This window comes from Pseudorca crassidens, chromosome 20, assembly GCF_039906515.1.
Source record: "Pseudorca crassidens isolate mPseCra1 chromosome 20, mPseCra1.hap1, whole genome shotgun sequence".
Lineage (NCBI taxonomy): Eukaryota > Metazoa > Chordata > Mammalia > Artiodactyla > Delphinidae > Pseudorca > Pseudorca crassidens.
In genome coordinates, this window is record NC_090315.1 from 22,307,981 (window position 1) to 22,333,752 (window position 25,772).

A 25,772-nucleotide genomic window follows, 5' to 3' on the forward strand; every position below is an offset into this window, starting at 1 on the left:
AGGAAAATTGGTAAAATGTTAATAGTGGTTGTACTGGATGGTAAAATTATGGCGTTTTTTTCTTTCTACTTATATACATACCCCCAAATTTTCTGTAATGAGCAAGAAATACTTTAGTTCCAAAAGCTGCTTTTCTATATTTGTGACTTGGCGGAGGAAGACAGTGGCTCAGTGCCAGGACCCTTGGGTTCTCATGCTGGTGTACACTGGTGGTGTTGCCCAGAGAGAGTGACTTAAAGTTTTGCAGCCTCAGTTTTCTCATCCGTTAAATGAGAGAAATGGGCACACCAGCCCATATAGCCCCAAATTGCTCTATGATTCTCTTATTCTTCTGTCTCTTTTTTTTTTGTTTTCTCTTTGCTCCTTTCTTCTTTCTCTTAACTTCCCCCTCCTTTCCTTTTTCCTTTGTCTCTTGTCTTTCCCGTTCTCTGACCTGCCTCAATGTCAAAACTCTTAACACGAAAACATCAAACAACAGCAAAATTCCAACCAGCCTATAAAACAGACAGGATTTTTTTCCTCCTGGAATAACTTTCTGGAATTCAAGGAAAGCATGGCTTCAGGAATGGCATGATCAGGACACTGTATTTCCCTGAAGTTCTCTCTGGGCCCTTCTCTGTTGGCTTTGTCCCTGAGTTAGTGCCACCTCAGTGGTTCCCATGATGCTGGGTTTCTTGCCTGTACACCACCCAGTCCTGATGGTGAGAATGTTTCTGTCTCTACATTCCAGAAGAGCCCTGAGATTTGTTTTGATTAATAGGCCTAGTTCACATGCTACCTCTGAACTAACGACCAGGACTGGGGAGTGAAATGTCTGTATTTCTTTAAGCCACTCAAGGCTCAATCTGGAATTGTGGGTGCGGTCACTAGCTGCAGTGTTAGCAAGTGGACAGAAAAAGAATTCTGGGTTGACACCTGTCAAATGCTCACTGCATCAACTGGCAGGTGTCTTGAAGGGTCAGCCAATCTCCCAGCACAATGCTAGGCTCTGGGATCACTTGGGGAGAGACCAGATAACCACCCTCTTCAGTGGCACTTCTGCTCAGCGGCCCAGAGCAAATGTTGAAGCACAGGATGGGAGAAGGCAGAGTTTAGGCCATTACTGTGTTCTTGAATCACATTTGTGTCTATGTGTCTGGACTCTCCGGGCAGACAGAGACTGGCATTGTCTGACTGGCTTTGTGTGGTTCTAGCATGATGGACTGGACTATAAATGAATAGGGGTAAGTGTGGGTGCAAAGAACACTTCCTTCCTCTCCTCACACTTGAGCTGCACTGCCCTGTTCTTAAGGCTGCACACTCAGAAAAGGGCCATGTTCTTTCCCCCTCCCCTTCCTTTATTCTTCCGTCTCTCTAATTTATAAAGTTCTTCTTAAAAAACAGTCCACGTTTCCCCACTGAGACTTTGCCTAATGAAGTATTTTATAGAATTCTATATTTTAAAAAGAATGAGGGGGGCTTCCCTGGTGGCGCAGTGGTTGAGAGTCCGCCTGCCGATGCAGGGGACACGGGTTTGTGCCCCAGTCTGGGAAGATCCCACATGCCACGGAGTTGCTGGGCCCGTGAGCCATGGCCGCTGAGCCTGTGTGTCCGGAGCCTGTGCTCCGCAACGGGAGAGGCCGCAGCAGTGAGAGGCCCGCGTACTGCAAAAAAAAAAAAAAAAAAAAAAAAATGAGGTTGAATGTTTATTAAATTAATTTTTGCTTTAATGTATTTCCTCAATATTTCAAACTGTGGATACAACTGTTTCTGCAAATGACTTTTTCCAAGACTCCTGATTTATTTTTAATTGCCTCTGTCCCTCAGTTTAGTTCCAAGCTACACGTATTATTTCTATTTGTTTAGTAGTTAAAGCCTAGAGATATCACAGGTAAAGTTTTCCCCCTTTGGTGAGGTGAGGCTGTGACTCAGAAGGGTGAGGACATACCCATCTTGAATAGGAGGGACAAAGCACAAGTTACTTTCCTGTGGCTTCCAGAATTGAAATACAAATAACATTTTTTCCCATTTGTAAAACATTCTTCAATATAGAAAACCTGTCTACGTGTACTATCTCCAGTGCTCCGCATTATGGTAAGGTTTCCCACCACAATTTATAAGTTCACTAAATCAGGTATTATTCCCATTTTTAAGGCTAAAAGACTTGCTAAATGGAAGGCCTAAATAGACCTTCTTTCTCCAACGAAGACATACAGATGGCCAACAAGCATATGAAAAGATGCTCAACATCACTAATCATTAGAGAAATGCAAATCAAAACTACCATGAGGTATCACCTTACACTGGTCGGAATAGTCATCATTAAAAAATCCACAAATAAATGCTGGAGAGGGTGTGGAGAAAAGGGAACCCTCCTACACTGTTGGTGGGAATGTAAATTGGTATAGCCACTATGGGAAACAGTATGAACGGTTCCTCAAAAAACTAAAATAGAGTTTCCATATGATCCAGCAATCCCACTCCTGGTTATATATCCAGACAGAACTATCAATATAATTCAAAAAGATACATGCACCCCTATGTTCATAGCAGCACTATTCACAATAGCGAAGAGATGGAAACAACCTAAATGTCCATCAACAGATGAGTGGATAAAGATGATGTGGTACATATATACAATGGAATACTACTCAGCCATAAAAAAGAATGAAATAATGTCATTTGCAGCAACATGGATGGACATAGAGATTCTCATACTAAGTGAAGTAAGTCAGAAAGAGAAAGACCAATACCATATGTATGACACAAATGAACTTATCTACAAAACAGAAACAAACAGACATAGAGAACAGAGTTGTGGTTGCCAAGGAGGAGGAGGATTGGGGGAGGGAAGGATTGGGATTTGGGGATTAGCAGATGCAAACTATTATATACAGAATGGATAAAAAAACAAGGTCCTACTGTATAGCACAGGGAACTGTATTTAATATCCTATGATAAACTAAAATGGAAAAAATATGAAAAAGAATGTATATATAACTGAATCACTTTGCTGTACAGCAGAAATTAACACAACATTGTGAATCAACTATACTTCAATAAAATAAATTTTAAAAAAAGAAATGCAAAAAAAAATACTTGCTAAATGTTTCACAAGTGGCAAGAACACCAGTGGCGTATACATTTCTGATAAAGATAAGTATTTTAAAGATAAGTATTTTTGCACTATGTTACTCTAAGAAAAAAAGTCCAACCCCTAAATGTTTTTGTCTTAAATATTTGTGCTTTTTAAAGAAAATATTTATACAGAAATAATTTGTATATCCATTGTGAAAAAAAGGAAAACACAGAGAAGGGGTGTGTGTGTGTGTGTGTGTGGGTGGGTGTGTGTGTGTGTGTGTACTCTTGTATACACATTCACTCATAAACCTCCATCTGGAGGTGACCACTGCTTGGAAGGCCAGGAGGGCTTGAGCTAGATTGTGCGGTGAGTCCTGCCCTGCTGGAGCTTCATCTCGCTCAGGACCTTACACTCCCCTACCCACCTCCCTCACTACCATCTTTAAGCCCAGTGTCTGCAGGGTGGACACGTCTGTTGTCACTGCCTGTCCAGCACTCATTACCTTTTTTTTTTTTTTTTTTTGCGGTACGTGGACCTCTCACTGTTGTGGCCTCTCCCGTTGCGGAGCACAGGCTCCGGACACGCAGGCTCAGCGGCCATGGCTCACGGGCCTAGCCGCTCCGCGGCATGTGGGATCCTCCCGGACCGGGGCACGAACCCGCGTCCCCTGTATCAGCAGGCGAACTCTCAACCACTGCGCCACCAGAGAAGCCCTAACATAGTTTATTTTTAAAATATATTTTTAAAAGGAGAAAATATTAAATATGGTCTTTTATATTTACTTACATACCTACTATTTCCAGAATATCTATTTCTTCAGCTTAAGGAACTTTCTTTAGTATTTCTTATAGTGCAGGTCTGTGGGTGACAATTTATCACAGTTTTTGTTTTCCAAAAATGTCTTTATTTTACCTTCACTTTTGAAGAATATTTTCCTCTGGATGTAATATCCTTGGTTGGCAGTTCTTTTCTCCTTTTTGTACTTGAGTTATGTTGTTCCTATTTCCTTTGGCTTCCATTGTTTATGATAAGAAATGAGATATTATTCTTACTGTTTTTCCCCAGTATGTTACCTATCAGTTTTGCTGACTGCCTTCAAGATTTTCTTTCTTTGGCTTTCATAGCTTTGAATACGCTATGTCTAGGAGAGTTTTTTTTAGTTCTATTATATTTGGGGTTCATTGAGTTCTTGGAACTGTATGTTAATACTTTCAACCAAAATTAAGAATTTTGGGGGCCATTATTTTTTTAAATATTTTCTTTCTTTATTTATTTTAGTCTTACCATTCTAGGATTCAAATAACATATATGTTGGACCACAAACTGCTATTGTCTCACACATCTCTGAGGTTCTTTTCATTTTCTTCAATCTTTTTTTCTATATACCTCAGATTGAGTAACTTCTATTGATCTAGCTTCAAGTTTACTGATTACTTTCTCTCATTTAAATTTTGCTATTAAGCCTTATTCAGTGGATTTTTAATTTTAGTTATCATGTTTTTTAGCTCTAGAATTTCCTTTTTTATTGTCTCAATTTATATGTTAAGATTAATTTTCTGTTCATTTATTCCATATTTCTCTTTAATTTTTTTAATATATTTTAAACTATTTCCTTAGATGTATAATAGCTGCTTTGAAGTCTTTATCTGCTGAGTCAAACATCTGAGTTCACACGAAGTCACTTTCTTTTTTCTTTGTTTTAAAATAAAAATTGTTTATCTCTAAGGTGTACAACATGATGTTTAATATACATATACATAGTGAAATGATCACTACAGTCAAGCTAATTATCATCTTATCTCACCGGATCAGTTTCTATTTCCTGCTTTTTCTTCCTTTTTTTTTCTCCAATGTCTTTTTTTTTTTTTTTTTTTCCGGTACGCGGGCCTCTCACTGTTGTGGCCTCTCCCGCTGCGGAGCACAGGCTCCGGATGCACAGGCTCAGCGGCCATGGCTCACGGGCCCAGCTGCTCGGCGGCATGTGGGATCTTCCCGGACCGGGGCACGAACCCGTGTCCCCTGCATCAGCAGGCGGACTCTCAACCACTGCGCCACCAGAGGGAAGCCCTCTCCAATGTCTTTTAAGTTTTAAATGAAAACTATACATTGCAGATAAATTTTAGTGAATATAGTTCTGTCTTCTTTTGGATTCTTTCCCATACTTTAAATATTGTTTTGTTTAAATTATTTTATCAAGTTTTGTTGTTGTTTCCTGTGGGAGGGCTCATGTGACTATTTCAGTCCCTTGTCATTACTCAAAGTAGTTCCTAGACTTTAAAAAAAATCTCCTGAGAATAGTCTATTGTCCATTCAGGTTTGAAACCAAGAAACCAATGTACGACTTTGCCTCAGTGAAAAACTGACTTTATTCTTACTCTATTCTTGTTCCACATGCTGTAGAATTAAGTCAAGATTTCTCTACCAGTGGAGTTTGAATAAAAGAATGCTGGCAGCTTTGGTGAAAGGATTTGTAAAGTTTCCCTCAATTACAAAAGGCACCTTTGTAAGTTGGAGATCTGGGGCTCAGAGCTTGAAAGGATCTCCTAGAACTAGGGACAGTTAGGCCCAGGGATACTGGCAGCCCTGTTTTCAATCAGATGCAGCGGATCACCCTTGCCCCAGGAGGGGAGTCTTGAGGACTTAGTCTTTGCTGTCTTCAAAACTGTTAAAGATGACATACTCTCAGCCCTGCTTCTTCTTCATAAGACAGCTTCTTGGGTGAGGCTGCGCTCTCTGAGGCTCACTTAGATGTATGTGGAGTCATGTGCATTCTCTGTCTTAGCTTAAAGCAGACACTGTGGCATCACTACCAAGAGTCTGGATAGCTACTCATTCCTTTCTTTACTCAGCCAACACTTCCTGAGTTTCTGCTCTGTGACAGAATCTAGCCAAAGTCTGTGGATGAGGGAACGAATGAATCACAGTCACTGTCCTTGAAGGCACTCATTCACTGCAGACCACAGAAACAGTATGTTGTGAATGTTTGTGATGTTTTAACATAGAAACATGTTTTGTTTGGTTTGAAAGGCAGTAGCAGGATGAATCGGAGAGGATTCTAGTCCCAGGAAGCTGTCTGGGTTTGCCTTTCAGCCTGGTTACTGACCATGATCTTGGAAAAGTCATTTAACCTCTCTGTACCTTGTTTCCTAGGAGTAATCATAGTAACTACTTCAAGGAGCTGTTAAACAGGTAAATGAGTTAATGTAAGTGTAGCTCTCAGCCAGTGCTTGACAAATAGTGCATGCCATACAAGTGTCATTTTCTTCCCTTTCTTTGTTGGACTAGGTGTTTGCAATATAAAATGTTCTCCCACTCCCTGGGAGGATATAGTAAGTAAGCTACCTTTGCTTTCCCATTGCTAATAATTAGGCTCAAGGGATAACGAGGCATTAATGTTCATTGTGAAAGAAAAAAGGAGAATAGGATTTGAAGCAATGGTAGAAAGAAGGACTAAAGTATCTCTCAGGAAAGCAGAGAGGAAGAAAAGTTCTCCTAAGACAAAAAAGACAATGGATAATGAGAGAGGAGGGGTATTACTGGAGAGAGTGGAGTGTTAAGGCTTCTGCACAAATTGTCTAAGAAGGACACTTACTAGGAAATGCCAGGCTCTCTGATCTGGTACAGATCTGCAAGAGACCTCATGTGAGTTCCTGAGAATGGCAAGGCAGCTGATTTCTCCACAGACCACCCAGCTGAGAACTTGCCCTGAGACTGCACCAAATTTTCTGTGTGTGTTCTCTGGTTTGGAAGTCAGTACTGCATAGAGATAACTACTTCATGTTGTCAGTATCCAGCACCTTGCCCTTTGGTCACCCGGCAAGGGTGATACCCACACCTGTCCCAGGACTCCATCTGTCCCAGATTATTTTCTTATGTGATACCCCACTCCCTTCACAAAGCTCCAGGACACTGTGAACCCAGGAGAAGGATGCCCCTGCCTATCCTTGGTGGGATGGTGCTGAGCTTGAACTTGAGGACCCCTACCACTGGGACAGTTTTTACTGGCCTCTCCTTAGACTCAAGGACTCATGTTGAGTCCTTGTTCCAGGTAGATCACTGTGCCCCGGTGATGACACTCCTTCAGGTGAAGCTTCTCGTAGCAACCTGGAGAGGTGGGTGTTGCTCCCATTATAGGGAGGAGAAGCAGAAGCTCAGAGTGTTGAAGGCCTTGTCTTGCTGCCAGTAGGGAGATGAACCCAGGAAGTTTGGCTACAGGGCTTGTACATTTAACCATTATGCTTTTCGCCTGCAATGGAAGGACTCAGTATAGGTTTTCCAAAGCAATTCAGACTTTGTATTTTGCTTTGTTTTTAAATGTTGATTCAAAGCTGCAGCTACGACCCAGCATGACGTCAGACATACTCATAATTTACCTGAATACCTAGAGATGCCTGACTGAGCTACCCAGGGGCACAAGTGTGCAGTCTGGGCAGTTTTTTTTTCCCAGGGCTGGGGGGTGGGAATGGAGGGAAGAAAGGAACCAGTCCAATAGTATTACCCTGGAGTCCCCAGTGGCACCTAGGGACGCTGTTAAACCTACTTGAGAGGAGCCGGCTCCAAGAATGCACAGTCTGACTTGGGCCTTCAGGCCACAGGTGTGGGATTGAGGCCAGTAGTTGGGATGTGACCTGCCTGATGAGCTATTGGCAGATCTAGGCCTGCAACATAGGTCTCTGTTCATCCATGCATGCATGCATCCATCCAATGGATTCTCATTGAGTTACTATGTGCCAGGCACTGTCTTAGAAGCTACGGATTCAGGGACTTCCCTGGTGGTCCAGTGGTTAAGACCCTGTGCTTCCACTGCAAGGGGCATGGGTTCGATCGCTGGTCAGGGAACTAAGATCCCACATGCTGCAGCATGGCCAAAAAAATAAAAATTTTAAAAAATTAAAAAAAGAAGCTAGGGATTCAGCAGGAGACAAGCCAGACACTGTGACTGTCCTCATGAAGTTGATGTTTGGGAGAAAAACCAACCCAGAGCTATGTCCCCAGTATCCTTCACCTGTCATTTCTTCTATAAATGTTATTTCCTGTAAGCAGGACCAGGGCTCATACCTCTCCCACTTCTGATGTAGTGAGAGCTGTGTCATGGTGAAGAGAGCCCAGGCTTGGTGAGCAAAGATAACAATATCTCCCATGTAGGGTTGTCATGAGGACCAGAAACACTCAACTCATATGGTTGGACCAGCTACTACGTGCTGGGCCCTGAGGCATTCGTGATGAGCAACACACACATGGACGTACCCCCTTGGAGCACAACTTACTGAGAGGTAGGGATGCACAGTGCCTGGCATCCAGTAGTGCTCCACACACGTGGGCTCTTTTCTATCACACTGGGCAGATTCCGCTGGCAGCTGCTCCAAGAGACCTGAATGGCTGCCTTTTCTTGGCTGAGAATGAGTGGCCTTTGCCATTCTGGCATTTGCTGCTGACGATATTCACATAGGGGTCTCTCCTCTGCTCTGCCTGACTTTTCTTTTCTTTTTTTTTAATAGATCTTTATTGGATTATAATTTCTTCACAATACTGTGTTAGTTTCTGTTGTACAACAAAGTGAATCAGCCATATGCATACATATATCCCCCTATCCCCTCCCTCTTGAGCCTCCCTCCCATGCTTCCTATCCCACCCCTCTAGGTCATCGCAAAGCACTGACCTGATCTCCCCGTGCTATGCTGCTGCTTCCCACTAGCTATCTATTTTACATTCGGTAGTGTGTATATGTTGATGCCACTCCCTCACTTCGCCCCAGCTTCCCCCTCCCCACCCCACGTCCTCAAGTCCATTCTCTATGTCTATGTCTTTATTCCTGTCCTGCCCCTAGGTTCGTCAGAACCATTTTCTTCCCATATATATGTGTGTGTGTGTGTGTGTGTGTGTGTGTGTGTGTGTGTGTGTGTGAGTGTGTGTGTGTGTGTGTGTGTGTGTGTCAGCATACAGTATTTGTTTTTCTCTTTCTGACTTACTTCACTCTGTATGACAGACTCTAGGTCCATCCACTTCACTACAAATAGCTCAGTTTCATTTCTTTTTATGGCTAATATTCCATTGTATATGCCTGACTTTTAAGGGATCACATTACATCAGTTTCACTTGGTCTGCTTTCCTCAGGTGGGCAGCTGAGAGCCTCGGCAAGGTAGAGGAGACTGCAGACAACCCTTGAGCCACTTGGACTGGGTTTTCCAAAGTTATTGACCTTAAACTACTTTTTACATTGAGACCCAGTATGTTTGTGTGCATGTATAACTAAAACTGAAAGTATTTATGAAACAATAGTTACCATTGCTACAAGTGATGCATTCATATTTTATTTACTATTCTCTTCTATTTTATTTTTTAAAATGGTGGTTGATCCCCACAGAATTGATCTTATTACCTAATGATGGGTCATCACTCACAGTTTGAAAAATACTTCCCTACTAGTTGGTATGCCTGCTGGCCCATTCTTTCCCCTTCCTTGTCCTCTTTTCCCCTTTCACTTTATCTCTGTTCTCCCAATCTTGACCTCAGCTGCCCCACCCAACCTCCAGAGTGAAGGCATGAATGACTGACCAGTGACACATCTCAATGGAAGAGAGTGTCTAGAAGGTTTTGGTGGGTGTGGGGCAGCAGTAACCACATAACAGCAGGGTGCGGAGCTGAAACTCAGAGGTCTTGACAAAGAGCAGAGTTGGTCAGAGGGCAAGAAGCCAGGAAGAAAACTGGCTGTGGTATAACCGCAGGCCCTGGAGAAGCAGCACAGGGACCTGCTTGGCCTCAGCAGTGAGACTGAGGCAGGAGGCCGGGAGCCCTCTGAAAGCAGGTGCATGAAGCAGTCAATAGAAACCAGGGTCGCTGTAGCCTCTCCTGTTTGACTGCGGGCTTCTCACTGACGTGGGCCCCCAGTCCAGGTGATGACTTGGAACAAACAGGAGCTCAGGATAGTCTTAAAATAATGAATAATGGTAAGTCAGAATCTTCTTTTTCATATCATTTGCTCATTTATTAGGTTGTCTTTTTCTTTTTTTTCTTTTCCATTATAGTTTATTACAGGATACTGAATATAGTTCCCTGTGCTATACAGTAGGACTTTGTTGTTTATCCATCCTATATATAATAGTTTGCATCTGCTAATCCCAAACTCCTAATGCAACCCTCCCCTGCCCCCTCCTCCTTGGCAACCACAAGTTCATTTTCTATGTCTGTGAGTCTGTTTCTGTTTCATATATAAGCTCATTTATGTCATATTTTATTTTATTTTATTTATTTATTTATTTATTTGGCCACGCAGCATGACATGCAGGATCTTAGTTCCCCGACCAGGGATTGAACCCGTGTCCCCTGCAGTGGAAGCGTGGAGTCTCAACCACTGGACTGCCAGGGAAGTCTCTCATTTGTGTCATATTTTAGATTCCACATGTAAGTGATATCATGGTATTTGTCTTTCTGGTAAGTCAGAATCTTTACCTCTGAAACTTCTACCCATTGATCATTCATTTATTCATTCATATTCCAGCTCTGGGCCAGGCCCAGCACTGAGATTTGGGAATTAGAGAAGGATAAGACTGTCCCAGGCCTGAGGGCTTTGCATTCTGAGGGGGAACCGACAGAGGCACAGAGCACAGAGAGCTGTGGACTCCCCAGAGGCTCCCAAGGGAGGCCCTTCCCAATTTGTTGTTCTCACCTTCACTTGTTCATTAGACAAATACCTGTGTAACACCTGCTATATGCCAGGCTGCTATACGTACAGCAGAGAACAAGACAAAGTTGACAACGTTGAGGGTCTTCCTTCAAGGAGCTTATCTTCTGGGCAGGAAGCAGGCAATGGCAAGGAACTGTCCACAGTGGGTTGGGTGTCTGTGATATGGCAGGCAGGGTGCTCTAAGTGTCCCTGATCTTACTGCCCTCCCCTCACAGAATTTCCTTATACCACACTGTCTCTGGGTGGGTTACCAGGATGCTGTCTTATCCAAGCCCCAAATCTCCACCCTGTCACTCAAGCCTCACCTCCATTTTCACTGGCTGTGGCCTCTCCACAGACCTCCACAAGCACCTTCCACACCCTGTGGGGTCAAGAGCAGATTGGGCTGCCCAGCCCAGGCCAGGGAGATCAGGGACAGATTGAAGTTTGGTGTCATCTGTGGCTTTCAATTCTAAAAACAGCTAATTTCCCATTTATATTAAATATGAAGTTATTCAAAGATGGAGGGAGAGCCAACCTAAATTATAACTGACACAGTTATTGATTCTTCCCAGCCATGCCCATTCATCAAAGTTGCTCCCTTTGGGCATGGACAGCCGGGCTCACTCATGAGTTTATGAATGGTGGTGGTGGTAGTTGGAGTAGCTATGGAACTCTGGACAGCTTTATTTACTCATGATTATTTCTTTCTGGTTCAGGGAACCTCACTGGGGGACCTTGATCAAAGTCCTTTTAGAAAGGGTGGGACGAAGTAGAAGGAATGACTGTAGACACCTCTTTCAATAAGTGGTAGAGAAATAGCAGCCATTACTAGAGAGAGATTGGACTCAATGGAGGTTTGTGTCCCCCCCAACCCCACAGCTTTATTGAGATATAATTGATAAACAAAATTGTATATAGTTAAAGTATACACTGTGATAATTTGATACATGTATACTTTTGGTGAGTATGTTTAAGATCTACTCTCTCAGCAAATTTCAAGTATACAATTCAGATTATTAACTATAGTCAACATGTATGTTAGATCCTCAGCTCAGAACTGATTCAGCTTATAAATGGAAGTGTGTACCCTTTGACCAACAGCTCCCCATTTCCCCCACACCCCAGCCCCCGGCAACTACCATTCTACTCCCTGTTTCTGAGTTCAGTTTTTTTTTATTTTATTTTTTAGATTGCACATGTAAATGATACCATATAGTATTTATCTGTCTGGCTTATTTCACTTAGCATAATGCCCTCCACATTTATCCATGTTGCTGCAAATGACAGGATTTCCTTCTTTTTTATGGCTAAATAATATTAAGTAAATATAAAATAATATTTATATATATGTATAGATAACAAATCTTCTTTAACCATTCATCCATTGACAAGACACTTAGGTTGTTTCCAAATCTTGGCAATGAACATGGGAGTGCAGACATCTCTGAGTTTACTGATTTTGCTTCCTTAAGCTATATTCCCAAAAGTGAGTTGCTGGATCCTATGGTAGTTCTCTTTTCATATTTTGAGGAACCTCCATACTGTTTTCCATAATGGTTCTACACATCCACCAACAGTATACAAGGGTTCCCTTTTCTGCACAACCTTGCTAATATTTGTTATCCCTTGTCTCTTTGATAATAGCCATCTTAAAATGTATGAGGTGATATTTCATTGTGGTTTTGATTTACACTTCTCTGATTATTATAATGTTGAGGACTTTTCCATGTACCTATTGGCCATTTGGATATCTTCACTGGAAAATATCTGTTTAGGTCCTCTGCCCATTTTTTAATTCCATTATTTGGGGTTCTGTGTTATTGAGTTGTAAGAATTCCATATATTTTTGGATATTAATCCCCTATTAGATAAATGTTTTGTGAATATCTTCTCCCATCCCTTTTCATTCTACTGAGTGTTTCTTTCCTGTGCAGAACCCTTTTAGTCTGATATGGTTCCACTTGTCTATTTTGCTTTTGTTTTTGTTGCCTTTGCTTTTTGTGTCATATCTAAAATATCATTGCCAATATCAATATCAAGGAGCTTTTTTCTTATGTTTTATTCTCAGAGTTTTATGGATTTCAGGTCTTACACTTAAGTCTTTAATCCATTTTGAGTTAATTTTTGTGAGTGGTATAAGATAAGGGTCCAATTTCATTCTTTTCTATGTGAATATCCAGTTTTCTCAATACCATTTTTTGAAGAGACTATCCTTTCCCCATTGAGAATTCTTGGCTCTCTTGTGAAATATTAGTTTATATGTGGGTTTATTAGTACAGTATATATATTTTTATATGTTATATTAGAAATATTAGTATATTGTTGGTTTATTTCTGGGCACTTGACTCTGTTCCATTAGTCAATTGATTGACAATACCATACTGTTTTGATTATTACAGCTTTTTAATATAGTTTGAAACCAGGAAGTGTAATGCCTCCACCTTCCCCCACACACACATTCAGGACTCTTTGGCTATTAGGAGTATTCTGTGCTTACATATGAATTTTAGGATTATTTTTTCTATTTCTGTGAAAAAAATGGAATTTTGATAGGTATTGCATTGAATCTATAGATGGCTTTAGGTAGTTATGGACATTTTAACAATATTAACACTTCTGATCCATGAACATTGGATATCTTTGTATTTATTTGTGTCTTCTTCAATTTCTTTCATCAAAGTCTTGTATGTTTCAATGTAAAGATCTTTCACTTCCTTGGTTAAATTTATTCCTAAGTATTTTATTGTTTTTGATGCTATGGTAAATGGAATTGTTTTCTTTATTTCTCTTTCAGATAGTTCATTGCTAGTGTATAGCGATACAACTGATTTTTGTATGTTGATTTTGTATCCTGAATCTTTACTGAATTTGTTGATTAGTTCTAACATTTTTTGGTGGAGTCTTTAGAAATTTCTGTATGTAAGATCATATTATCTGCAAACAGAGAAAATTTCACATCTTCCTTTCCAATTTGGATGCCTTTTCTTTCTTTCTCTTGCTCTGTCTAGGACTTCCAGTACTGTGTTGAATAGGAGTGGTGAGAGTGGGCTTCCTTATCTTGTTCCTGATCTTAGAAAAAATGTTTTCAACCTTTCACTGTTGAGTAGGATGTTAACTGTGGGCAAGTCATATATGGCCTTTATCATGCTGAGGTATGTTCCTTCTATACATAGGTTGCTGAGAGTTTTTAATCATAAAATGATGTTGAATTCTGTCAAATGGCTTTTCTGCCTCTATTGTGATGATCATATGATTTTTATTTTTCATTCTATTAATGAGGGTATCACGTTTATTGATTTCTATGTGTTGAACCATCTTTGCATCCCAGGGATAAATCCCACTTGATCATGGTGATGATCCTTTCAGTGTGCTGTTTAATTTGGTTTGCTAGTATTTTGTTGAGAATTTTTGCATCTATATTCATCAGGGATAATGGTCTGTATTTTTCTTTTCTTGAAGTGTGCTTATCTGGCCTTAGTATCAGGGTAATGTTGGCCTCATAAGATGAGTTTGAGAGTGTACCTTCCTCTTCAGTTTTTTGGAAGAGTTTGACAAGAATTGGCATTAATTATTCTTTAAGTGTTTGGTAGAATTCTCCAGTGAAACCATCTTGTCCAGGGATTTCTGTGTTGGGAGGTTTTAGATTATGTATTCAATCTCTTTACTCATTATTGGTCTGTTCAGGTTTTCTGTTCCTTCATGATTCAGACTTGACAGGTTGTATGTTTTTAGGAGTTTATCCATTTTTTCTAGGTTATCCTGAACTTTTTTTTATTTTTAAAGATGACATGTTAGAGCATATATGCATGGGGGTAGTATGGCCAAAGGTAGAGGGAGAAACTGATGAGGCAGAAAGAGGAAGTGAGAGGAAATGGGACCCTTTGACTGCACAGAGATATATCAACTTTATTAGCAGGAGAGAAAGCAGAGTATGAGTGCAAATAAAAGGAGGTTGGTGGATTTGTTGTAGGGAAGATCAGGGGGTTTGCATCATGCTATTACTATAGTGGGCCTCTTTTGATACCATTTCACATCCTCTCAGCCCCACCCCTTGTTTCAGCAGTTGATGTAGAGCAGAGTTTCATGCTGGCTCTGACCACCATTGCATGGAAACAATCTAACAATGCCTCACCCAGCTGTATCTCTTGTTCGTGCACCAGGATTCCTCTAATCTTGAGATGTTAGATACCTAGGAATATGCTCGACAGCTGTGCATATTAAATCCAGATATTCCGAGAAGTTACTGCCTGTGGGGCCACACTTGATCTATGGGGAATGCAAGCCAATGAATAAATGCTTTCCTCTTTTATCCTCTATGTTGACAGCTCTGAGGCACATTTGATAAGGCTCCTTATCCCTACAATAGGGACCCACTCAATGCATCTTTGTATTTTTCTTCCTTCCTTATTTCACTCCCTTCTCCCTCATTCTAGATCCCTGGGATCTTATTCTCAACTCAAGGACCTGCACACAAATGTCTGTTTAGGCTCTGCTCTTGGGGGAATTTAGGCTGATGATGCCCTGCCTGACCACTTTTCTGTTCTCATTTTGTGCTTGATCGCTAAAGCCCACCACCCTGGCCTTCTTGTAAAGCCTATAATATGCCAACATGATTCCCATCTCAAGCCCTTTGAACATACTCTGAATCCCTGCCCTAGTTCTTCCTGTACCACCTCATCTGGTCTCTGCTTACATGCCATCATCAGAGAAACCCTTGCTGATCATCCAATGTGAGCAGACCTCACTCCCACCAGCTCTCCCTCCCATTTCCCTATTTATTTTTCAATAGCACCTACTATGCTCTGAAATGCTCTTCCTTTTGTGAATTGTCTGTGGGTGATTGGTTTACTCCCCAGAATCCTGCCTCCCTGGACTTAACAGTGCCTGGGGTCACCCCCTGGTCCATGGAGGTGCAGTCCCGTCCTCTCATAAAATGTCCCTTGCAGCTATAAGAGACAGGCAGGTAACACAAACATTTCAAATAGGTCCAGTATAAGGTGACAAATGACAACCAGCACTTAACCTTTGTTGCTGGAGGCCAACAGGAACTGGTGGGGACCATGCAGAAGCCCTAGAGTTCAGGCCTGTCTAAAGAGGGGCCTCCACACAGCTCCTTGTGGTTGCCACTTAGGAATGCAGCTAATACTTCTCAACTTTCTGGTTTATCAAGATATAGCGATACCTGGTTGTGTGTGTGTGTGAAATCTCCAAATTTTAAAATATTTGCCAACAATTCCATTTTTCAACACTTTCTGGGCCAAAGAAACCCAGAGCCCATGACCTGCCCCAGATTTGGCAGGGTTGGGGCTGGATTTGGCCTTCCTGGCTCACCTTGATTGTCCCATGCTCACTCACAGGCAAGGCAATGAGAGTTGGATGGCCTAAGCTGTAGATGTTTCTTCACCAGAATCAGAAACAGAGACCCACCAAGTACTAACAGAAACAAGAGGAGAAGGGCCCTGCTGGGGTGTGGAAGGGAAGAAAACTGGACTGATTAACTTTACAACATTTGCAAATACATAAATCCAAGATGCCAAAGAAGTAGAATATATCGCCTTTAGATAAGGTACCACAAACCTGTCTTGGATAATTAACATTTTTAAGAAGCATGCATGTTCAGCACTTATTATCCAGAAAGGTATAACATAGCAAGAATAAGCTATAAATAAAAGAGATGGAAAGCACAGTTGCATTTTCCCAAGTCATTATGGTGGGTTATAGCTAATTAATTCATAATGACGCTGAATTCATACTGTGTTATTTGTGTTCATGCAAATTACCTTTTAACTCACATTAAAAGATGAACACGTTGAGCCAGTTGAACTTTCAAAAAAGCAAACATTAATAGAAGACAAAATAATAATGGTGGGACTTCCCTGGTGGCACAGTGGTTAAGAATCTGCCTGCCAATGCAGGGGACACGAGTTCGAGCCCTGGTCCGGGAAGATCCCACATGCTGCGGAGCAACTAAGCTTGTGTGCCACAACTACTGAGCCTGCGCCCTAGAGCCCGCGAGCCACATCTACTGAGCCCACGTGCCTAGAGCCTGTGCTCCGCAACGAGAGAAGCCACTGCAATGAGAAACCTGCGCACTGCAAGGAAGAGTAGCCCCTGCTCACTGCAACTAAAGAAAGTCTGTGCGCAGCAACAAAGACCCAACGCAGCCATAAATAAATAAATAAATAAATCTTAAAAATTAAAAAAAAATAATGGTTATGTTTGGTTATTCATGTTGCTATAGGTAAAATTATTATGTCAACATTTCCATTTGAAACTTTTATTTTCAACAATTTATAACTCAGTCATAAAAAATAAATTATTCTGTGCTGTGCTAGTGTTGTGGTACTAGTGGGAAAGGATTATTTTTTCTCTTCCATGTTTAAAAATAGTTTTACTTAACATGTTGATAAATTAAAATTTCCCCAGGTTTAGAAAATGGCTTTTAGTGCCTGGGGTGGGTGGTGCCAGGCCATTGCCAGGGACGGTTGCTCTCTGAGCTGGCTATTCCAGGGGTCCACCTTGGGGTGATTCCCACTCTGTTGGAGGCTGGGTGTTTCTTCTCACTGCCACAAACCTGTTATTATTTTTACCTGCCCGGTAGTCTGAGACCCTTTCCTCTCTGAGGTAACCCTCTTCTGCCTTCCCTTTCCTTTCCAAGGCTCAGGAGACATGCACTCATTTTTACCTGTTCATTCATTCAATATGTATTCACTGAACATAGTGTGACAAGCCATATATTGTTGTGGGAACACCATGGTGAACAGAGAAGATATGGTAAAATTGAGGAACCACTGGAATTCCTGATATTAAATTGTGGTGTTGCTTTTATTTTGGATCATGAAGGAGGGCAGGCCAGAGTCCATATTTTTAAATGTCCAGTTATTTTAAATGTCCTAATCTGGCCATCGCAGACACCATTAGTTGCCCACAGTAGTGAACAAAATAGATTATAAATGCGAAGGCAAAGAAATACGCATTGTCATTTCAGATGGTGATGAGTACAACCAAGAAATAAAAAAGATGGAGTGACTGAGTGTGACAAGGGGTGTGGAGGGTGAGAAGACCAGTTTAAACTGGGTACTGATGGAAGACTTCAAGTGGTGGTGGCATTTAACCTGAGAATAATGTGACAAAAAGGGCCTAGCTGTGTGAAGACCTGAGGAGTGAAGTGTATCAGGCAGAGGGACAGCTGGAGCAAAGGCCCTGAGGCTGGAGTGAGTTTGGATGTTAGAGGACAGCAAGGTGCCCAGGAAAGCTGGAGCACCAAGGACAGGGGCGGACGAGCAGGAGGAGGTAAGTCAGAGCGGTGAGCGGGGCCTGGAAGTGCAGGGGAAGAAGCTGAACCAGACTTCTCAGCCACTTCCCTCTTTGTCCATAGGATTCCTTCCTATCCTCTTGTCCTCATGCAGTTGAAACGGCAAGTGAAATTTACCTCTTATCACTTTCCAATGGTAGTTAGATTTATTTATTTATATTTTTATAAAAATAATAATATAGTAATAAAAACTCAATGTAAACAAATCAGATAATATAGAAAAAATAAGAGAAAGTTTAAAATATATAAATATAATATAAAATATACAATGTATTATATATAAGTATATGATTATATATATTACATATAATATAAAAATATGAAAAAATTCCCCCATCCAAAGGTGATAACTAACATTTGATGTGCACCTTGCTAGACATTTTTGGTTCACAAAAATGGACATTTACAGACACATACCCACCCACACACATTTAACAAAAACCTGGCTACGTACATCCTGATTTATACGCTGCTTTTTTCACTTAACACACTGAATATAATTTACCATGTCATTGAACATAGATCAATTGTGTAACTTTTTTTTTCATTTTTTCTTTTGCTTTTGGCTGCGTTGGGTCTTCGTTGCTACACACGGGCTTTCTCTAGTTGCAGTGAGCAGGGGCTACTCTTCGTTGCAGTGTGTGGGCTTCTCATTGCGGTGGCTTCCCTTGTTGTGGAGCATGGGCTCTAGGTACACGGGCTTCAGTAGTTGTGGCACGTGGCCTCAGTAGTTGTGGCTCACAGGCTCAGTAGTTGTGGCTCGCAGGCTCTAGAGAGCAGGCTCAGTAGTTGTGGCACACGGGCTTAGTTGCTCTGCAGCATATGGGGTCTTCCCAGACCAGGGCTCGAACCCGTGTCCCCTGCATTGGCAGGCAGATTCTTAACCACTGCACCACCAGGGAAGCCCCAATGATGTAACTTTTAAAGCCACTTTATAAATGTACCCCAGTCTAATCAATTCTGCATTAAGTCTAGGGATACTTTTTCATTGCTATAAACAACACCTCAACAATACCGTTACATATCATGCACATGCAGGGTCACATTCCTGCAAACAGGAGTGGGTGGGGCAAAGTCTTCAGGTTGTGAGTGCAATTGTAGAGCCCCACCCACGGAGGATCTGAGGGTCCAGGGACAGGCCTCCCAGAGAGGCGACGGAGCTGCCCTCACTCCCCAAGTGGGCAGAGCTCCATGGCCATGTCTTCTGGTGTCACCAGCAAGTCAGGCCAGGTTCTTTTAGGATCTGGGTTTTCTTTTCACAAAAGTGCTGGGAAAAGGTTAGTGTCTGGCAGAGTATTTGGCCTCACCATGTTACAGGGAAAGGCGGTAGAGAGCCCCAGCTGGGGCCTGGGTGAAGGGAACATAAGATCTGATCTCCAGAACCACACCCCACTCCTGGGAAGAGGTCTATGAGAGCACCTGTCTCTTCCAGGGCAAACCAGGAATACTTCTTGCTTCAGAAGCTGACAGGGGAACCAGTGTTCCCTGGACAGAGGCCTCTGTCCAGTGCTTGGCTGCCAGGCATGTTTCCTCCACCCCGTCGGCAATTAGACGCACTGGCCTCAGAGCCTGCCATATCTTCGCATAAGAGTTCCCATGTGGTCTCTCTTGCCCTCCTTCCCTTCCCTGTTGCTCCCACCCTTGGGCACCTTGGGGCTCCCTCTTCCCCCAGGTGTCAGGTTCTGTCTCCAATCATTGTAATCACTGGCTGCACTCCTCTGTCTCTGGAGCTCAAGAAAATAAGCACTTGCGACTTCCCTTCAACCAGCACAAATTTCTTGGGCTCCATCTGTGTCCATAAAGTGCCATTATAGATTGAATAGAAGGAATCTGGTCATTCTTCTGCAGCTGTGGACACAGCAATACTTCTGTGGGGGAACAAAAAAAGTGCAAGACTCTATTTGCACCCTGAGGAGCTTATTAAGTGGAGTCAGTGCAGAGGAGAATGTAAGGCTAGTGTCTTGGAACCTGGTGAGGGCATCAACCATACCTCCCCCAGGAGCCCAGAGTAGGAAAAGTGGTGGTAAAACACTAATCAGCACACAGTCAGCACTGCCAGAGGCTGAACTGGGTGAGTGCTCTCCCCTTCTTCCTGTGATATACTCACTTTTCTAACCCCCATTTTGCTTGAGAAAACTGCAGCAAGGGGACATAAACATGGAATGGGAGGTGGAGGCTGGACGTCTCCCCAGGTCTGCCTGAGCCCCCAGCGCTTCGGCTCTTGGAGCTTGTGCAGGGAGAGAAATGAGTGGGAGGACAAAGGGCGCTCCACTTGAGCATACACAGAGGTCCAGGCAGGGGGATTAGAGGAGCTCAGGCCTTTGGGTCCGTGGTTCTAGCCTTTCATCCTTCATCATTCCGTCCCTTCCAGTTCTACCATTACTAGCACTGATTATCAGTTATTTGGACTCAAATTTGACAAATCAGATTACCAAGAATTACATAATTGTAGATCAATACTATCTGAATGATCAATTAATCATCGCTTACAATTAAAACTACCAATTCTTACTACCTTTCAGTTATATTTTATTGCACAATTTCTAATTTAGATCTTTTAGGCAATTGTATTGATGCAGGTACACTTATACTTGGTAATCAAATAATCTATTAATCATCACATGTTATTATGGGATATCTGATTTAATTATCATCACCTGGATGGAGAAGGTGGTTTAATTCATCTTGGGCTTTTCTTAAGATGCTGGAGGTTTGCCATTTCATTCTGTTGTGTGGCTCTACATGGCACAGAAAGTTCTTTCTTTTGTGAAAAAGAATTGTAACAAAAATAGGTGAGTGTATTTGCAAAGCAGGTGAATGGACAAACTCAAGTGGGGCTCCAAAATCATGGAGCATGCTTAATTTTTTTCATGGAAGTTTTATAACTTATTTTTATTCCTGGTATGCTTGGAAAAGTGCTTTTAAGATTCAGGGATAAAAGGACCTTTGGAATTACAAATGGGTGCTGCCTTGATTACCTTGGAATACAAATTAAGTACCAAGCAGTTTATAATCTGCTTCCCTGTGTCCATCAATTTTGAAATAAGTACAAATAAATTTTTTTATTTAACCTATACATTTATTATTCCAGTAGCAATGCTGGACAAACTGGTCATTGGATTTAACTTCCCTTAATGTTTTCTGAGCATCAATATGAAAGGGAAATAAGACCAATTGTGTGTGCAGATCCTGCAGGGATCCTGGGTGGGCCAGAGCCTCCTTCCTGTTTTCATATTCAAGCCCTCAGAGATTCCCAGGGATGTCTTGGAGACTCAAGGAGCCTAGTACTCCCCAGGACGAAGGGGCCTCTGCTGAGTCTCTCTCTGCAAACATGGGATCCACGCAGCAGCTTCTCCTGAGTAATGGGCAAAGCTTCACAGAGGTTTTGAGTTGAGTCCAAGCTGAGTAGGTTGAACTTCATGCTTGGGAACAAGATGACCAGAAGTACAGAGCTGTGATACCACTGGGGCAGAGGGAGGAGGACAAGGGAGGAGGAAGGTTCTCTACAGGAGCATCCTCTCTGCCCTCCACAGACTGCCCAAAGTTTTTCAGAGGTGCACCCCTTCGACTTACCCCACCTCTTTGAATACTCTCTTCCCTCCAGAAAATGTGCAATTCTCCAACAAAACTGCTTATCCTAGGCCCACCTCTCCCAAGGTTCTCTCCAGTCTGCAGGGAGTAGAGAGGAAACCCTAGCATGATGGAAAAATCATGGTTGTTTGGAAGACAAAGTGGACCACGTGTCAAGTGCTCCCATGTGGGAACATGTTTGCTCACTTTCCACACTGTGTTCCCCCGGAGTCACTGCAGAGCTCCAAACAAGCAGATGGGCAATGGGACGGCACTATCTCCTTGCTGCTTCCCCGCTTACTGGCTCTCATGGCTCCCATTCCTGGAGAAAGCAAGCCCAAGCTTCTTAAGGCAGTGTGCAATGCTCTTCACGGTGAGGCGCTAGGGTAGGCAGAATTCTAAGATGGCTCCCAAGATTTCCACCCCTGGTGTTAAATTCCCTGTACAGAGCCCTCCCCTTGGGTGTGGGTGGGCCTGACCTAATCAGTGGAGCCCATGTCAAAGAAGGTCTAGAGGTCAGAGACAAGAAGTCAGAGAGATCCGAGGAGGGAAATTCTCCTCTTGGGATTGAAGGAACTGCTGCTGTGCCGCGGAGAGGGCCGCACGGCAGGAAACTGCAGTGGCCTCCAGTTGCTAATGGCCTCAGTCCTACAACTACAGGGTTCTGGGTTCTGCCAACACTCTGTGAGCCTGGAAGAGGACTCTGGACCTCAGGTGAGATCCAGACACCTTGATTGCACCTGGTGGGAACCTAAGCAGAGGGCCCAAGTGAGCACCGCCCAGACTCCTGCCCCATTGAAACAGAAAGGTAATAAACGGGCATTATTTGAGTGGCTAAGTCTGTGGTATTTGTTACACAGTAGAAGAAAAATAAAGGCCCCAATCTCCACATCCAAAAGCCTCTCCTTTCCCACCTAGTTTCTATTCTGCCCACTCGCAACCACCCTCACTCTGGGCATGAGATGCCCTCTGCCTTCCCCCTTCCCACAGAAGCAGAGCCCAAGACAACAAGCAGAAAACAAGTCGCTTGTCTGGGAGGTGGAGAGAACACCAACAGAGGAGGGAGGAAGTGAGATGAGGAGGGAAGGCATCCAGGAAGCGGGGTGTGGTCATGCAGTTACCACACCATGAGAGCTGGGAGGCGGGGCTAAGGGGGTGGGGGTAAATCCTGCTGGGGAACACTGGGGGGCAGTGTAGAACACACCCTCAGAGGCACCCTTCCAACGGAAGGCAGTGAGGGGCTGTCAGTCATTGTTGGAGGGCTGGGGTGGGCTGGGCTTGTTTTTCTCTTGCAGTTCTGGCTTGCAGGGAGAGCCTTTGGGCTGAGAGCGTCAGGGGCTGGCACCTGAAGGTCCGAGAAGGGCATACAGGCAGGACCACAGAAGCACCTGCTGCACCTGCTCTTCTACCTTCTGCTGTCCCCTTGCATCTTCGTGGCCAGGCTCACACCCCCTCTCTCAGGGAAGCACTCTCTGAGTCTTCCTGCTTCATCGTGCTTCACCGTGGAGCCTCTGCTCCTTTACCACTCGGTCTTGGTCTGGCATTTTCTCATAGTGTGTCACACACCTGGGCACACAACATGGCTGTCTCCCCTGCAAGCCACAGGGTCCCTCCAGGTCAGGGCCTGGCACCTATTAGGTTCTCAGCATTTATTTGGTGGATACATGAAGCATATTTTTCTGGACGTATATCTTTCCCTTAATATGGTTGAACTGAGTGATCTCTGCAATCCCTTCGACGCTCTCCCACCATTTCGGTACTCCCTTCCCCTAGTCCTGCTTTCTTATCTCCATAGAACCATCTGGCATATTATATATGTTTATTTGTTGTTTATTTTCCCCAGTAGAATGTAAGGTCCTAAAGGACACATTTATTTATTTTGTTCACTGCTGTATTGCCAGCAATGGGCACACAGCACTGCCTGGCATATGGAAGTCACTGGATAAAATCTTTTGAACGAATGAATGAATAATACTCCAAGGGTCCTTAATTACAATAATAGTAAGTTACTGAGCAGTGTGCAAGCCGTATTTCATCTTGACAACAAACCTCTGAAATAGGTATTCTTACTTCCATTCTCAGATGAGGAAACTGGGGCTCAGAGAGGTTCAGTAACTTGTCCAAGAGACTCAGGCAGCAAGTGGAGGAATTGGGACCAAACCTTGGCAGTCTGACTCAGGAGCCCGGAATCTTTGCTAGTATTCTACACAGGTGAGTTCAATTAACCCAACACATTTTTCAGGGGGCACTAATACAATCAGGGTGTAAAAATCGGGGAGTATTTGGTGCCACTGCAGCAGCTTGCTTGGCAAGAGATGGACGTGTGCCTGATAGGGAAACTGATATGGTTTTCAACAAAGCCTGAAAATTAACCATATTTAATGAACGTGACTAATGTGTTAAAGGAATGAGCGATTAAAATATTACCATGTCGGAACTTCTCCTCCCTGGCTAATTTCTTCTCCTCCCTAGGGTTACCATCTTTCAGAGAGGTAGGGGCACAAAATTATGGAAACAGATTTTATGGAACAGAAATGCATTTTAAATGGCTTAAATCGGGGACAGGCTGTGCAGTTCTCTAGTGGCTGTCAGTCTTCATGTCTCACTGCTCAAGCGAGAGATGTGGGCTGAGAGGAGAGGCTGAAACTGACACAGCGACTGGAGCTGGAAATGGGGAGCCAGGCATTTTCCAGAGTAATGGTGTGGAAACAGGAGACGGGGGGGGGGGGGGGGGGGGCACTGAAGCAGGGAGGCTGATTGCCTTGCAATTAGGCACAAGGTGAGATGAAAGTGGCTGAGGAGGCATGTCCCCTGAGGCAGGGCCAAAGGCATCTCGCTGGCTTTGCACATTATCCGGGATCATGTACGGAATTGCTGTGTTACGAATGTGTCTGAGGACAATATTTGGAGGATCCTAGCACAGTCTCCTTAGAACACACTCCCCTCTCTGGCTCCAAACACACACCCATTGCCTAGATGGAAGGATCAAAACTGTAGGGAACAAGTTTTTCAGAATAAATCTCACAGACTTGGGACTGGGAGAGCACACTGCTCATTGGCAAACTACTACTATTGGCAACAGATCAGGTTTGTTCATGGAACTGTGTGAACCTGAGGTCTCCCACTCAGAGGCCTCAGCAGAAAGCTGCCCAGTGTAACTGAACCAAGTGAGCAGGATGGGAAAGAACCCAGATCAGCAATTGAGGACTTACCCAGACTTTTTCTACATGAGGATCCAGGCCTAATGTGGTTAGATGTTCCAGTTTTTAGAGAAAAGACAAACGTGTGTGTGTGTGTGTGTGTGTGTGTGTGTGTGTGTGTGTATTAGTTTCCTATTGCTGCTGTAGCAAATTACCACAAATTCAGCAGCTTAAAACAACACAAATTTATTTTTTTACGATTCTGGAAGTCAAAAATCGAAAGTGGGTCTGTAGACCTGTGTTACTTCTGGAGACTTTAGGGGAGAATCTGTTTCCTTGCCTTTTCCAGCTTCTAGAGACTGCCTACATTCCCTGGCTCCAGGCCCCATTCCTGCATCTTCAAAGTCAGTGGCATACATCTTCTGCCCTCTCTTATCTCCTGCTTTTCTCTGGTAAGAACCATGTGACTACATTGGGCCCAAGCAGACAATTCAGGTAATTTCCCCATCTCAAGATCCTTAATCACATCTGCAAAGTCCCTTTGCCAAATAAGGTATGTTCCTAGGTTCCAGGGATTAGGACACAGGCATCTTTAGGGGGCCATTATTCTGTCTACAACACTATGTATGTGGGACTATTCACAATTTGTAAATGCTAGCAAATAGTTTTGAGGTTTATATTACTGAGTATGCCATACCAGTAGTTCTCTGGGCAGAACTGACTGAGTCAGGAGAGAGTGTGTCTCCAGTCTATGACCTCTGACCTCTGATTTAAACAAACCATCCATTTGTTAAAAGGGAGGCTTTGTGTCATGCCTCCTCCTGCCTTATTCTTTTTTTTTTTTTTCTTTAGTGTTCAGAAAGTTTTACATAATGAGTTTGGAGATGAGACTATACCTGTGAAACCATCACCACAATCTATGCCATAAACATATCCATCACCTTCAAAACTTTCCTCCCCCGTCTTTATTATTATTACTTTTGTAAAAACACTTGACAAAAGTTCTACACTCTGCAAAAT

The 25,772-nt window shown here is 43.0% G+C and overlaps 1 long non-coding RNA gene across 1 annotated transcript in view; it reads left to right on the forward strand.

Moving 5' to 3' along the window:
* Positions 1-25,183, forward strand: part of LOC137214344 (uncharacterized) — a 277,455-nt gene extending 252,272 nt beyond the window's left edge. Inside the window, exons 3-4 of the long non-coding RNA XR_010938866.1 lie at positions 23,695-23,823; positions 25,102-25,183. This is a non-coding gene — a long non-coding RNA (uncharacterized lncRNA). The remainder of the gene's footprint in view (positions 1-23,694; positions 23,824-25,101) is intronic.
* The last annotated feature ends 589 nt before the right edge of the window (positions 25,184-25,772 follow it).